The sequence below is a fragment of the Canis lupus genome, chromosome 10 (assembly GCF_003254725.2).
Source record: "Canis lupus dingo isolate Sandy chromosome 10, ASM325472v2, whole genome shotgun sequence".
NCBI lineage: Eukaryota > Metazoa > Chordata > Mammalia > Carnivora > Canidae > Canis > Canis lupus.
Window position 1 is genome coordinate 61,742,476 of NC_064252.1, and position 15,014 is coordinate 61,757,489.

A 15,014-nucleotide genomic window follows, 5' to 3' on the forward strand; every position below is an offset into this window, starting at 1 on the left:
AAAATAATCTATCTTAACATTTAATCCCTTCCCATCCCCACTCCCACATTTTCAAAAGACTCCTTCCATAGTTACCAACATAGCTCCCATTAAAGTCAAATTTCCTTAGACGAGGAAGTCACTGAATGCCTAATTACACATGCAATGCTGGAAAAAAAATATTAAGATTGCATTTCCATTGCCAGCTTTCTTTTCCCATTACACAACAGAAGATTTATCCTTTCATCTAGTGCGTGAGCATTGCTCTTGCAAGCTTGTGGTTCCATATAACATATATTAGTATATCATTCACTATTAGCGCCAACCTTGACAATCCAGAAGTTATGCCTCTCTCAATGTTATATATAGTCTTTCTTCTGAGCTAGAAACAAACCAAACCAAAAATAATCACCCAAATCCCACATCCTGGCTGTCACTTACCCAGACAGAGTGACATTGCAACACCCCAGGGCCCCACAGATCTCCTGTGAGCTGTGTGGAGTCCTGCCATGGGCTGCACCCACACAAGTATCAAATGCCATTCGCTGGCAGGAAGCCCATTTAAACCTTTATCCAGTGGCATGTTCCGGGGCTTTTTTCTGGACAGGTTGCTTCTGCCTGTGGAACTCAGCGATCAGTCATTGTCCAGGAACCACTGTTGGGTCTACTGAGAGTGACCCAGCGGAACGTGTACCACACGCTTATGCACATTCACCTGTGCAAACTTCCCAGCGCTTAGACCCCCGAACAGCCGTATGGTTTGATCAGAAGCAAAGCCCCAATACCCATACTCTCAGACTCCCAGGTCAGAAAGTAGCTAGAGAAAAACTGCAACCTTTAATTGGGCCGCTGCCGGAGGAGCCTCAGGTGTGTGGGTGTCACCTAGTTTTTGCAGATGTCAGTAGAGACGGGATTTGATAGATAGATAGATAACTTGGCCCTCAGCCCTGGGGAGCTACTGCTTCAGCGCCTAGATCTCCTACCGCTTCACCTTGCTAGCGGGTTCCCAGGAAATGCAGCTGACAGCTCCACGGAGGAGCAGTTTGCTGAGTGGCACGCCGGGCGTCATCATGTCACATAGAGCCTCAGCAGCTCACCTAGGGAGCCATCCAGTTCCCGGGCTCCTTGTCCCGTGCCCCCAGAGAGTCTGCCAAGATAAACCACGTCCTAAAAATCCAGTGCCCTCTAGACCCTGGCCTGTGGGACTGGGCCTGGATGCTGAGGCCTTGGGATTCTCTGCTTCTGGTAGCTGCTCTCAGGAGTGCTCCCAACGGTAACTTCCCAGGCTCCTCATGTGAATCTTTTATTTGTGAGAGTGGGAGTAAGAGGTGAAGTTCCCAGAAAAGTCTTCCTGGGGTTCAAAGGATAAGAAGAAATGTTTTGTCGATTGGTGGCACCGACCAACAATGCCCCCCTTAGAGCCTTGGGACATGTCTCAGAGTTGAAATCCTTAAGTCTCTGGGTTCTTTTCAAGCTCAGGGCTTGTGCCTCTCTGGAGTGAAGGTCATGATCTCTGCCCAGAAGGCCAGCTCCCACCTTGGTGCCCACAAGCACACCCAATCAACAGCACTGATTTTGTGTGTGCATGTGTATGTGTGTGCGTGCACAGATCCCCCAATATATAAATTCTCCCACCACCCCAGTCTCTATCACGGTGGTTCTCAAACTATTTGGTCCCAGGACCCCTTTATACTCTTAAAAACTATTGAGGACCCCCAAAAGCCTTTGTTTATTTGGCCTATATTTAGGTGGGCTGTCGATATTTACCATATTACACACATTCCAGTACATACCAGAAAAGACATCATCACGTGTCACGTAGCCTTTGGAAAACACCACTGTGTATTCACGAGAGATTGAGAGTGACGATGGCAGGTAAGATCTTAAGATTTTTGTGAAAATAGTTTTGACCTCCCAGGCCTCCTGTGTCTCAGAAACCCCCAATTGTCTATGGATCACACTTAGACCATCACTGACCTAACAAATGACTATATTTATTATCTTGTCTGGCATCAGGTTTACCCCTCTATTCATTTGTTTACTTGGTCTCCTCCACCTGAATGTAAGTTCCGTGAGAGCAACAATTGGGTCTTTTTCACGCTACCAGCCACAGTTTCTATGACAATGCCTGGGATATAATGTGTGTACAAAACAATCCTGGCTATTCCTCAGGCACTGATAATGATCTCAAAACAAGAGCGTGGCAGAAATTTCTCCTTCCCGCGGCTGGTCTCACTGATTGAACTCAACCAGGGTCCAAGCCATTCAGTGCTGACTAGGGTTGACTAGAATCGATCATTACTTAATCTCAACCCCAGTGTGAAACCAAGAAGAGAATTACTAGAGCCAGAAGATGAACTCACTAAGATCTATTTTTTTAGAAGCTTTTTAAAAAGCCAATTTTATAGGATATTTCCTGGCTGGCATATCCTTCCTACCCTACATACATTCCTCCCTCCAGAATGTCCCTCTGTCCCCTGCCCCCCGCAGATCTACAATACAGGCAGGTCACCCTGCCTCTGTCTTGTCTCCTTCTTGTCAACCAACATTGTACAATGTTGATTTTTTTTTTTTAATTCAGGAAGGACATGTACTTTCATCACTGTGCTCCATGAATCAGCACATGTGAGTTTTGCTCCATACACTCAGGATGCAAGAAATGCCACATTGATTTTCTAGCCACTCTCCTTCCTGTCTGGTGGGATATTCTGCACCACGTGTTTCTGTCACTTGTTCCCCCAAGGCAAGCCCACCAGTGGTCATCGCCGAGAAGAGCCGTGTCTCCAGGGGTGCAGGGACACTAGGAAGCAGGTGACTTTCTAAAGGGATAGAACTGACAGTGGATGGAACTGCCAGAGAAGGCTGGTTTGACCACAGTAGAATGAGAATGAGGTCAAAAGGGAGGTAGAAACCGGTTTGTGTTGGCCTCCTAGGCCCTGGTAAAGAGGGGTCTTCATCCAAGGTGTGATGGACACGACTGGATGGTTGTAAGTAGGGCGTGACATCGCTGACTTGCTCTTTATAGAGAACATTCTCACTGCTATGCAGAAAATAGGCTGTAGGTGTTGAAGGAAAGCAAGAATGATGACAGAAACACCAGGAAGATAGAAGGCTGTTGCAGGGGTCCAAATGAGATATGAGGTGACTCGGACCAGCAGGTGATACGGGTATAAGGGAAATGGAATAATCAGTGATGATTCCTAGATGTTCAACCTGAGTAAAATCTAGACAAATACATTGAGATGGAGAAGATGAAGGTAGGAGCAGGTTTGAGGGATAAAATCAAGTTCCATGTTGAAGAAGTCCAATTTGACGTGTCTATTGGACTTTCAATTGGAAATGTCAGATAGATGGACTTATGCAAGTATGGAGCTCCAGGGTGTTGCAGAGATTGGAGCTGAGGATATATATTTGGAAGATGTTGGCACATAGATGGTATTTAAACTCACAGGACTGCATGTCACCCAAGAGAATATAAATAGACAAGAGGAGAGAAGGGGTAGAGGACAGAGCCCTAGGACACTGCAACATTTTGAGGTGAGAAAGAGGAGAAACCAGAAAAGAGGACTGAGAGCAGCATAAACAGGAGGGTATGCAGCAAAAAGAGGCAATTAATTTGATCCATCCTGTTGAGAATTCAGGTAAGAAAAGATTGAGAACTGACCACTGGGTAGGCAAGATTTCGATCTGGTAAGTACAATTTCAGCAACATGATGGGGATAAAAGTCTGATGGGAATGGGTTGAGAGTATGGAGATTTCTAGGCTGAATGGAGGACCGAAGAGCTGGATTTACTTCTGTTCCCTCTTGGATTCCCACTAAAAATGGCAATAGGGGGTTTAAATGCATAAACCTATGTAACAGAGAATAAGAGAGGTGATGAGAGCATATGAGAGATGTTAATAACATTTTGAAATCTGGAGGGCAGATGGATGAGTGGTAACTGACCTAGAGGCCTGAAGAAAATGGAAAGTTAGGTACCTATAGTCTGGAAGTACAAGAAATGGTCTAATTCACACTGAAAAAAAACTCAGGAAGGCTCACCAGGTACTTATAAAGGTGGCGGTGCTAGAGGGGACTGTAAGCAGGAATGAGTGAAAGCTTCCATGAGAAGAAAAAGTCTCCTACACTCTCTTCCCACCCCACACAGCAAATGACTGCTCCTCCACCACTCAATCAAAAGACTAGAAACCCAGAGAGAATGAACTACAGGGACTCTGGACAGGGAGAACCAAAGCAAACATGAGAGTGAAATAAAGGTTGTTTCCAATGTGCCAAGTCTTAATTGCATTCTGTCTTAGAGAAAATTGGAGAGTGTATGACATTAAAACAAGAGGGTAAACCAAGAAAGAGGGACCCGAGAGTCAGGAGACCCAACATAGGAAGTGGTAAGAGGGAAAGCCCAGGAGAACAGCAAAGGGACTTCCAGGATGATGTCCATACAGCAGGCCTGGAGAGCAGAAAGTCCAGATTGGAGAATGAGGGTGGAGGACTCCAAGAAGAATGTCTCCAAGAAAAAGAAACAAAAAGAAACCTATATGAGCTGCTTTATACTTCTAGGGGAGAGGGTGGGAATAAATTGTAATAAACATAGGAAAAAATAAGCAAAAGACAAAATAAGGAAGTAACTCCAAAGAAAGTGTACCAGAAAGAAAGTACAATCATAGTATATGAAAAGGCTCAGTTAGGACTATGTATTAGTCATAATAACAGTGAATATTGATTTAACCAAAACTGTCATAGACATATTGAAAGGATGATAGGAAGAGAAAGAAGGTAAAAAGACTAATTCTTCGTCTCCCACAATAGGTAGTCAATATATAATACATAAAACTGAAAAATCAGAATATCTATATCCAGATATCTGGATTTCCTCCATATCGTGGCACACTTGTTCCTGCTGTTCCTGTGGTAATTCCCTGGCATCCCTCCACTTCCTGCCCTTCTATTAGGTCACCTTGAAGTTAGGCTAATGGTCTCTGCCATCTCACAGGTATGCCTGCCTCAGTTCCTCTGATGTGAGATTCATATGTCTCCAGACCTACTCCACTTTCACTAGATATAGGAAAACATAGTTCCTTTTGCTCATGATTATTTTTCTTCCCCTTTCTTAGTTCCCACCCTGCCTTATATCCACTCCTCTCTCCATGGGCCACCCCAAGGCCTAGTAGAAACTTTTTCCCTCTGACTGATCCGCTAAGTTTTTCCCTATCATGCCTGCCATACCACAGTTATATCCTATATCCTGGATATCCTATCCATATCAATTTTCTGTTGACTGCATTTCTATGGATCAGATTCAAATGGTGAGTAGGTACAGAGGATAAAGTTTATAGGGGAAGGATATGGCTGCCATCCTCTTCACAGGAAGCAATTGGCAGTAGCATAGAACGAATCCATCTGCAATAGTATGCAGTCAGAGGGAGAGCCTTGTCCCGTGTGTGTCTCTTACATACAATAGAGTCATTATTTGGGAGCCTGTCTTGCTTGGGAGGATCGCAAATGAAGGGCAATAGCTGGCTCCGGTTATGTACTTAACTGCCTCAAATTCATAAGGAGGAATGAATTGCTAATATGTCATGAGAATGGGAGGGATTCTATAATCCTATTCCCAAACCCAAGATCTCCTCTGGCTCCAAATTTTTCAAATTTGCTTTAAAGTAATTTTTCTATTTTCTATAATAACCACAATTTTTTGGTAAAGATTATTTTTTGCAAAGATTATTCATTGTATCTCAAAATCCACTCTTTCCTTTTTAATATTACCCTTAATTTTTACCTGGATGCATGGCCATCAGAAAAAACTATATTTCCAGACCCCCTTGCAGTGAGGTGTGGCCGTATGTCTAAATTCTAGGCACAATAGGGTGTGATTTCTGGTCATGCCCTTAAATATAAGAGATGTGCCATCCCTTCCCCCTTCCCAGCTCCCTCCCTGATGTTTGGAATGACAAATAAACAGGAGAGAAGGAGTCAAGGCCCCTGGATGATCCTATGGAGTAGAGACACTAAAACTACCCTGTACCACCTTCACAAGACAGAAATAAACTATCTTGTTCAACCCACTGATATTTCGGGACTCTGTTACACACCCGAAAGTGTATCCCAACAGCCTCATTCTTCTCTTTCTTTAGCTATGTGTGTATCAGACATGTACAAAATACCTAATTAATCCTTTGATCTTCCCATCCTTCATTCCATTCTTAAACCCACCATTGATAAGATTGTCACCACAGTGATTTCTCCCTTAATAATGGAAATTTTAAAATTATATCTAAGATAAAGATGAGTCTTTTTTCTGAATGTCTAGTGTCTACAAATGCTTTGGCTAGATCCTAGTCCCAAGCTTCAGATGATAAATGACTGTCTTTAGGTAAGTTAAATAGCAAGTGTAGGAGTAATTGAACAATAATCTTTGAATAGTAATCTTTAAACAGAACTAGTTGTGTTTAGTTCTGAGCATTCTAATAGAAATGATTTCCTTTTTAAGATGCCATCTTGCTCCTTCCCCATTTATATTGTTATTGCTAAACCACCCAATTTTAATTATCATTTAATTATCTTTATCTACAGTTGAGTGCCCCCCTTCTGTTGGAAAGCCTATTTTATATAAACCAAACCATGGGTAATTACCTATCAAAAGCAGATTTATCTAAATTCCCACTGAAACTACATGAGACAGTTCCTTTAAGTTAGGAAATCATTCAAAAGTAGATCCAGGAAAGGACAGCATTGCATTTGAATTTATAGAATACCAATAACACTATAGTCACTATAGGGAATCAGTTCTTATCTATACTGCCTGCTGTGGGGATATGGAATCTCAGTTCTAGATTCAACTTCTAGGATGCATATTGTGACAAATACTTTAAGTGGGTTCACTCATCATTTTTTTTCCAACCCACATTTTCATGTCCTCTTTGACTATGGAGGTTGGGAACAACAACAACAACAAAAAATGTAAACCTCATGTTCTAGTCCCATCTTAACCCCTTTCAGTAAGAAAACACCATGTGACATAGTTCTGGTCAATGAGACATATGTAGAAACATATTTAAAAACACAAATTATCAGTTTTCCTACTCTTGGGTATGTACCCATGAGAATTGAAAGCAGGGACTCAAATAGATACTTGTACACCCATGTTCATAGCATTATTCACAATAGCCAATAGGTGGAAACAATCCAAGTATCCATCAACAGATGAGTAGATCAACAAAATTTGGTGTATATCTATACACACCCAATGGAATATTATTCAACTGTAAAAAGGAATACTCGGACACATGTTACCACAGGGATGAATCTTGGAAATTTTATACTAAGAAAAATTAGCCAGAAACAGAAGGACAAATATTGTACGATTCCTCTTTTATGAGGTACCTAGAATAGGCAAATGCATAAGGACAGAAGTAAAATAGAGATGACTAGGGGTTGAAGGCAAGAGGGGTGGGGGTTGTTGTTTAATGGGGACAGAGTTTACATTGGGAATGATTAACAAGTTGTGGAGGTGGATCATGGTTGTGATTGTACAACATTGTGAATGTACTTAATGCCACTGAACTGTACACTTTAAAAATGGTTAAAGTGTTGAATTTTAGGTTTATATATTTTACCACAATAAAAATATGAATTAAAAATCTTTGTACCTATTTTTAATTAACAAATCATACATCTGGACCTCTCAATTCTGCATTTTTTAAAGATTTCAATATACCAAAAAAAAATTGAATATACTACTGAGTAAATGAAATGTTAATTCCTACTCAAGGTGCCTATAAGGCAGCTCATTTTTACCCAAGGGTAACGAGATAAAACCAACAATAAACAAAGACAGAAGATTGTGGCTCCCTAATATTCTGTTTTGCTTCTCTACTTTGAAGATTTGAAGGACAGATGGGGTTTGAGAGGAAAACGGAAGAAAGATGTACAACCTGCCCCTTCGTAATGAAGAAAAAGGAGTCTCTTCATGAGGCAGGACATGCCCATGGCAGATGATCAGGAAGGAGGGATATTCTTCACAGGAGTTTAAGGTAATTCTCCATTTGGGGTATCTTGCCACAACATTTTCTGCCCAGTATGGAAGCTTGTCAGTGAGGAGGGGTGCTAATCTCAAGACCAAGCATTTTCCTGGCCTCTCTACCCAAAGAGGCCTCTCCCCTCATCTCCTTTGGGTTCTGACACATGGTTCATACTTGGTAATTATATTAAGCTAACATTTGTTGAGTGCCTATTTTGCCAGGCACTACAGAAGCATTGTATGTGTATTAATCATTTAAATCTTACATAGTCCCTGCGAGATACATATGTGCTATTATTTCCATTTCACAGATGAGGAAATTAGAGAAAAGAAAATTTAGACCATCTGTCTAAGGTCACACGGATCACAAATGGCAGAGCCAGGATTGGAATCTAGGAGGTTTGCCCCTGGTCCCTCCTACTTAACCACTATTCTATGCTGCTTCTTAAATCCTATAGATAATTGTTTTCTGGGTAGCATATCAGTCCCCAAACTGTGCTTTAACTTTAAAATATTTTTAGCTAGTAGTGTCTCTGCTATCATCATGGTTTGTTTACAGAGGAACAAAAATAATGTATGTCTGTGTATGCGATTATACAAATCAAATAACTTCCTATTCATAATTATATTAATTAGGGTAACATTAGCAGCTGTTCTGGATACAACCCCAAAGTCTCATTTGCCTAACACAATGGAAGTCTAATTCTTACTAAAAAGTACAAAATAGCTGTTCCTAATCAGATGGTCCCTCTCACAAACTGGCTTCCAGTATTATGGTTCCACCATCTTGGAAACTCATGGCATCTAAGGTCAGTCATGCTCTTCAGCATGAAGCAGGAAAGAAAAGAACACAGAAGCTCATCTGTTACAGATTGTTATTTGCCAGGCCTGGAAGTGACACATATTACATGGGTTCATAGGCCATTGGCTAAAACACAGTCACAGTGGCCACATCTAACCACAAAGGAGACTGGGAAATAGCACCCAGCTGTGTGCCTGTGAAAACGTGAAAATGAGTTTTGGGTGAACACATAGAAATCTCTGCCATAACAGCTTTCCTACCCAATAATGCATGTGCATAGTCAATGTTTTCACAGCCCTTCTGAGCCACAGATTTGAGTCTTTGCAAAGAATCCTGAAGAGATAGGATGGACTACCAATAAATTTTCCCCAATCCTCTTCTCAACTACATCTATTATTGCTACCCTTATTATTTTTTTAGCCTTACAGATTAAAAACCAGTAAGTGATGTAGGTCGATTTGAAGCTTTCACTGATTGCTCCCTTAGAGAGGTATCAGCTAAGGTCTGACAATATGACCAAAGATTCCCCAACTATTAATGCTTTTGTAAAGCTTATATTTTAACATCGTTATGGCAAACACTATGTTCCAACAGATCATAATCTCAAGGAGCAGGAAATAGGGCTCTGATTTTAGCACCTTTTCTGTTTAATTTATACTTTAATAGTCTGATATAATTCTAGGTTGACTTAATTCATGCTTACATGTCATACCTGATATAAAAAAAGGGTGGTGGTGGTAATGGGGTCCTTCTATCAAAACTAGGAATGATCCCAAAACACTATCATATTAATATATATATTCCCTTAATATAACTATTAAAGTAATAGTTAAGCTGTAAGATAACTTATGGCATGGGCTTTTTTTTTAAGATTTATTTATGTATTTGAGAGAGTGTGCATGCATGAGTGGGAAGAGGGGCATAGGGAGAGAACCCCCAAGCAGATTACCTGCTAAGCATGGAACCCGATGTGGGGCTTGATTTCGTGACCCATGAGACCATGACCTGAGCCAAAACCAAGAGTCAGATGCTTAACCAGCTGAGCCACCCAGGCACCCCAAGGCATGTCTTTTAAGACACATTGGTAGCATTTGATGATTTTTAAAGAAAAACCCCATTCCTTAAAAATTTAGCATGATATATTCATAAATTGAGTTGGTGGTTGCCATTAACACCTCTTGCAACTGTGCCAAAAATTTGTATGTATTTAAATAAGGACAAACAGGTAATGTTAAAAAATGAAAAGAGTAAAAGCTATATTCAGGCAATATGGTTATGAGTGACTTTTTTTCTCCTTTCAAAATTTTCTCCAATATTTTTACATCATACCAATGATTTTCTCACAATTGATTGCAAAAAATGAAGAAAAGGACATTCCTTCCCTGTTTTTATTTTTTATTTAGTTATTTTTTTAAAAGATTTTACTATTTTACAGAGGGAGAGAAAGAGTTCATTTTATAGAGGGTGAGAAAGAGTCCAAGCAGGGGGAGTGGCAGGTAGAAGCAAAGTGAGAAGCAGGTTCCCCGCTGAGCAGGGCTCGTTCTGGGGTCCTGGGATCATGACCTGAGCCAAAGGCAGGTGCTTAACCGACTGAGCCACCCAGGCGCCCCCTCTTTCCTGTTTTTAATACACCTGTAACAAGCCTTCTGTTCTTTTGGTGAGAAAGAGTTATCACATCTATCTCGTTTGGCAGAGTGAGTAGTTCTCAAGTGATGTGCAGGATTTTAAAAAATTATAGTTCTCTGATAAGGACTGAGGGAAATTAATTTTTTAAAGGGTGAGGAAAGAACTCTTTCCTAAAGGATACACACGTACTGGTCAGTCTTTTCTGAACGCTGAGAATGACTGAAGCCTGCTACCCTGACCAGCATGTTCATTATTAAGAAGCAGGGAGGTGAAGGTATTCTTTGACTTAGAGAATATTTTATTGGCAGAGGCTCCGAAAAGATCCTTTCTTTAAATATTCACTGTGATCAGCGTTCCCTATCACCTCAGGGATTTACTGAGAACTCCAAGAAAGTCTGCTTTGCATCCTTACGCAAAGGTTAGCCATTTCAGGGGGCTGGTGTATGTGATTTGTTTTCTTATGGACAACATAATTCTGTCCCTGAAAAAATTGCTTTTTTTCTTCAAGGTCTTTTTCAAACTGTCTGAATGTCTTTGAGATCCTTAAGCTCATTGCTGAGTATCAAAAAGTGCTACTAAAACCAAGCCCACAATTTTCCAAGTTCATTAAAACTCCTGTCCTTGTGGCCCTATTAGGTCCTGGGACTTCCTGGCCTCACCTACTTGGATGTAACTTAAGATCCAAGAAGACTCCGGTATTTGAAGCTTCCCCATGAGGCAAATTTAGGCACTCAAGGATCTCTCCTTCATTTTATTCTGATAATTTGGCCTGAGACTTATGCAGAGAATTATTATAGCTCTCTATATCCTGTGTTCATAACCTAGCATCTATTTCCAACCTAACCCTTTACATATATGAAAGTTATCCACTAGTAGAAGATACTACTTAGGATGCAGAACTGTGTCTTGGCTATAGAAAACATCATGAAAGAAAGAAAGAAGAAAGAAAGAAAGAAAGAAAGAAAGAAAGAAAGAAAGAAAGAAAGAAAGAAAGAAAAGAAGAAGAAGAAGAAAGGAAGGGAAGGAAGGAAGGAAGGAAGGAAGGAAGGAAGGAAGGAAGGAAGGAAGGAAGGAAGGAAGGAAGGAAGGAAGGAAGGAAACATCATGCATAAGAAAAAATAGGAATCTAGATCTGATAATGGATCAAGAAAATGCCCTTCCTTCTTGTTTTCCGACAATTTTCCGTGGGTCCCTTGGGTTTCTTCTCCACCCAGGGCAGTTTTTATTCCAAATTACCTGCTCCAGTGGACAGTATTAGAAGACAGAGGTAGTGTCTGCCTCCAGGACAGAGGGCAGATTTGTTTGCTATCCAGGTAATAAAGAATGTTTCTCTTCAGGGCAAAGTCTAGGCAGGTCTGCAAGAAACCCCCTTGTAAAATTGGGCTCATGGTGCAAACCCAATGTATGTGCAGCATTCCCTTGGGCCACCTCCACATTGTCCCTGTGCAGTCAGGGGGGTTAAGGGGCATGGGTAAGAGTGTGAAGATCCTAGTGCCTACTGTACTGTGAGTAACGCAGTCTGGGATCCAGGAAGTTCATGCCTTTCCCAACATGCAGGAAATTGGCAAACTAACTTGTTAGCTTGAATGTAGGGTAAAATCTCAAACTCGTCACCATTTTTTACTTTTCTAACAATAGGTAGCCCACCATCAGGATAAGGACTCTCCTTAACCAGAGTAGAAGAGAATCTTGATTTCACAGGCAGAACAAATAGGTGTATATGATGGTTGAGTATTAATGTGTGCCTTCCACTCATGTGCACTTATCTCCTACACTTACCAGAGGACCTAATTAATATCAGTTTCGCACAGACTCATCAACTGTGTTCCCAGGATGTCTTTAACAAACGTAATGCCACTATAAACACCAATGATGTGGACTGGCTACACACTTAGTTTTGAAAGGAGCTTTCCCAGGAGGAAGCTGGTCTTGTTTGCACCAAGTAGATCAGAGTTCCTCCAGGAAAAATCAGCACTTCAGAGAATGAAAGCTGAGATGCTGGTATATCCTGCTAAATCAAATAACCTTCAACTAGGAAACAATAAAATACCTAAGTGCCGCATGCGGATATCTGAGTTATAAGGTGAACATTAATACCATGCCAGCCAGACCAAAGATAATCCTATAATTTTTTTTAAAATGAAATACTTTCCATTTAAAGTATTTAATCGTTTTCTAATGATGAAAGAACTAAGAAAGAAACACAGTAGAATCCAGCCATCTCCAAAAGTCATAGCTTTATGGTACTGAAAAACTTGTGTTAGAAACTTTGATCTACAAGGAACACCTAAGATGTAGATATAGTTAATATTTGGCTGTTAATGATCATCCAAGGATAGCTGAGGAGAGAAATTTGTTTCCAGTATCTGTGCCTTGTATCTCAGGCTAATAGAACCCTAGGGATGTAGATTGTAATATATCGGATACATAGAAGACATTGTTCTCATTTAATCCTATGTATAGTATGTTTCTGCTAAAAAGCAGGTTTAGCAACTTCTAGTTTGGACTTTACCCTTGCTTTCTACTAAAAGGATGGAACCTTACAGTCTACTACTCCTCATCAGTGATATCATTTGCTGCCAGTGAGAGGTTCTTTAACATCCAATTTGTTTTGGAAGAGGAGGGTCCAGTATTTTAATAAACATAACTTTTTAAATGGACATTGAATCCAACCCAAGTTTCTAAAACTTTTTAAACTTTAGAAGCTTTTTCTTTCCTTTCCTTTTCAGAAATATCCCCAAGAGATCAAAACCAATCATAGTAATAAAAGTGCAAATTACAATCATACTACCATGCTGAAACACATTTTTCTTACCTATAATATTTGCAAAGACAAACATTTGAAGAGACACTGTTACAAGAATATGAGAAAATAGGCACGACTACAGTCGTAGTTAGGAGTCAAATTGCTATGTCCATAGAGAGCAATATATATATCAGAGTTTTATTTTATAAGATTTTTTACTTATTCATTTGAGAGAGAGAGAGAGAGAACATACAAGCAGAGGGGAGAGGCAGAGGGAGAGGGAGAAGCAGACTTCCCATTGAGCACCCAGGCAGACTCTGGGCTCAATCCCAAGACCCTGAGATCATGACCTGAGCTGAAGGCAGATGCTTAACCATCTAAGCTACTCAGGCACCCTAACATATTGGAATTTTATTTATTTTTTTAAAGTTTTTTCTTAAGATTTTATTTATTTATTCATGAGAGATACACACAGAAAGAGAGGCAGAGACATAGGCAGAGGGAGAAGCAGAGATAGAAGGGAGTTCCCCCGATGTGGGACTCCATCCCAGGATTCCAGGATCATGCCCTGAGTTGAAGGCAGACGCTTAACCGCTGAGCCACCCAGGTGTCCCTATATTGGAATTTTAAACACAGAAACCCATCAGCCCAGAAATTGAACTTCTAGGAGCTTAGCATACAGGCACACTTGCACACAGGCAAAAGGACATCTGTATAAGATTATTTATTGCTTCATTGTTTGAAGTAGCAAAAATTGGAACCCAAACAGAATGCAAGACTGTACTACTGCTGAAAAAAATGGCATCAATCTAATTATATGACAGGGCCTCTAAAAAAAGTACAAAGGAGTATACATAGTGTGGTAGCATTTGTGTAGAAATTTTAAAAAATGGTGCCCATACTATGTATACTTTGTAATGTGTTGAGTCCATTGGCCTGGACCACATTTCCCAAAATTCCTTTCTCTGTATGTTTCCAGGAAGGGTGGGCCTCAAGAGACATTTTTGCAGGAGGTCTGGAAAGCAGAAGTCAAGCAGCAGCATTTTGATTCTTATGCTTACAAGGTAGAAGCAGGCACTTTTGAAGTTCACACACAGCATTGTTTATCTGCGGGCACCTTTGGTGAGGCCAGCCCGCAAATGCTTCACCTTCCCCTGGGTTCTCCTTCAGTTTCTCCCACCCTGTGCTTGGTTAGCTCTGTGAAGGGTGCTGGCTTCTTCAGCAGGATACCCCTACCAAGTCAGGGCAGAGAGAATTGACAGAGGCTCTAATCCATCCTCATGGATTCCAGCCTGTGCTCCTGGGTTCTGACTTGCTCCCCTCCTGTTTTTTCTCCCTCTTCCCTCTCCAACTGCCTGTCCTGTCGACTTCAAGCTCCAGCCTCACAGTCTTACATGGACGGTTTAGCTGCCTTCTGCAAGTATATCAGATAAAATCCCTACGACAAGTCTGTATATAACATCTGGACACACAAGAAATGGGGGATAGTAATCGAACCCAGAGAAGGGCAGAAGCAGGGTGACTCAGAGGGGAAAGAAAGGAACATCACTTGTGCTTCTGATTGTTACACCATGTGAATCTTGTACCTGTTTTAAAAATAAACATTTGAAATGTTTGAAAATTCCTTAAATTATCTTTCTCATATTTGCATGTGGGGGTACAGAAATACTTACCATTTGTTTCTATTCCTTTAAATAGAGTCAGATTTGCTTTCTATATTTATAAAAGGTTTTGCATGTCACAAGGGACTGAAAAGGGGAAAGGGAACTAATATGGTTTCCCTTTCTAGAATCAGCCCTAAGTGAAAGAGAACAATGCTAGGACATTGGGCCTCATGTGCTC

The 15,014-nt window shown here is 40.8% G+C and overlaps 1 long non-coding RNA gene across 1 annotated transcript; it reads left to right on the forward strand.

Moving 5' to 3' along the window:
* The first annotated feature begins 1,383 nt into the window (after nt 1-1,383).
* Nucleotides 1,384-14,710, forward strand: LOC112675624 (uncharacterized). The gene is made up of 3 exons (XR_003145959.3): nt 1,384-2,790; nt 7,862-8,011; nt 14,547-14,710. It is a non-coding gene; the product is annotated as an uncharacterized LOC112675624 (long non-coding RNA).
* Nucleotides 14,711-15,014: the final 304 nt, after the last annotated feature.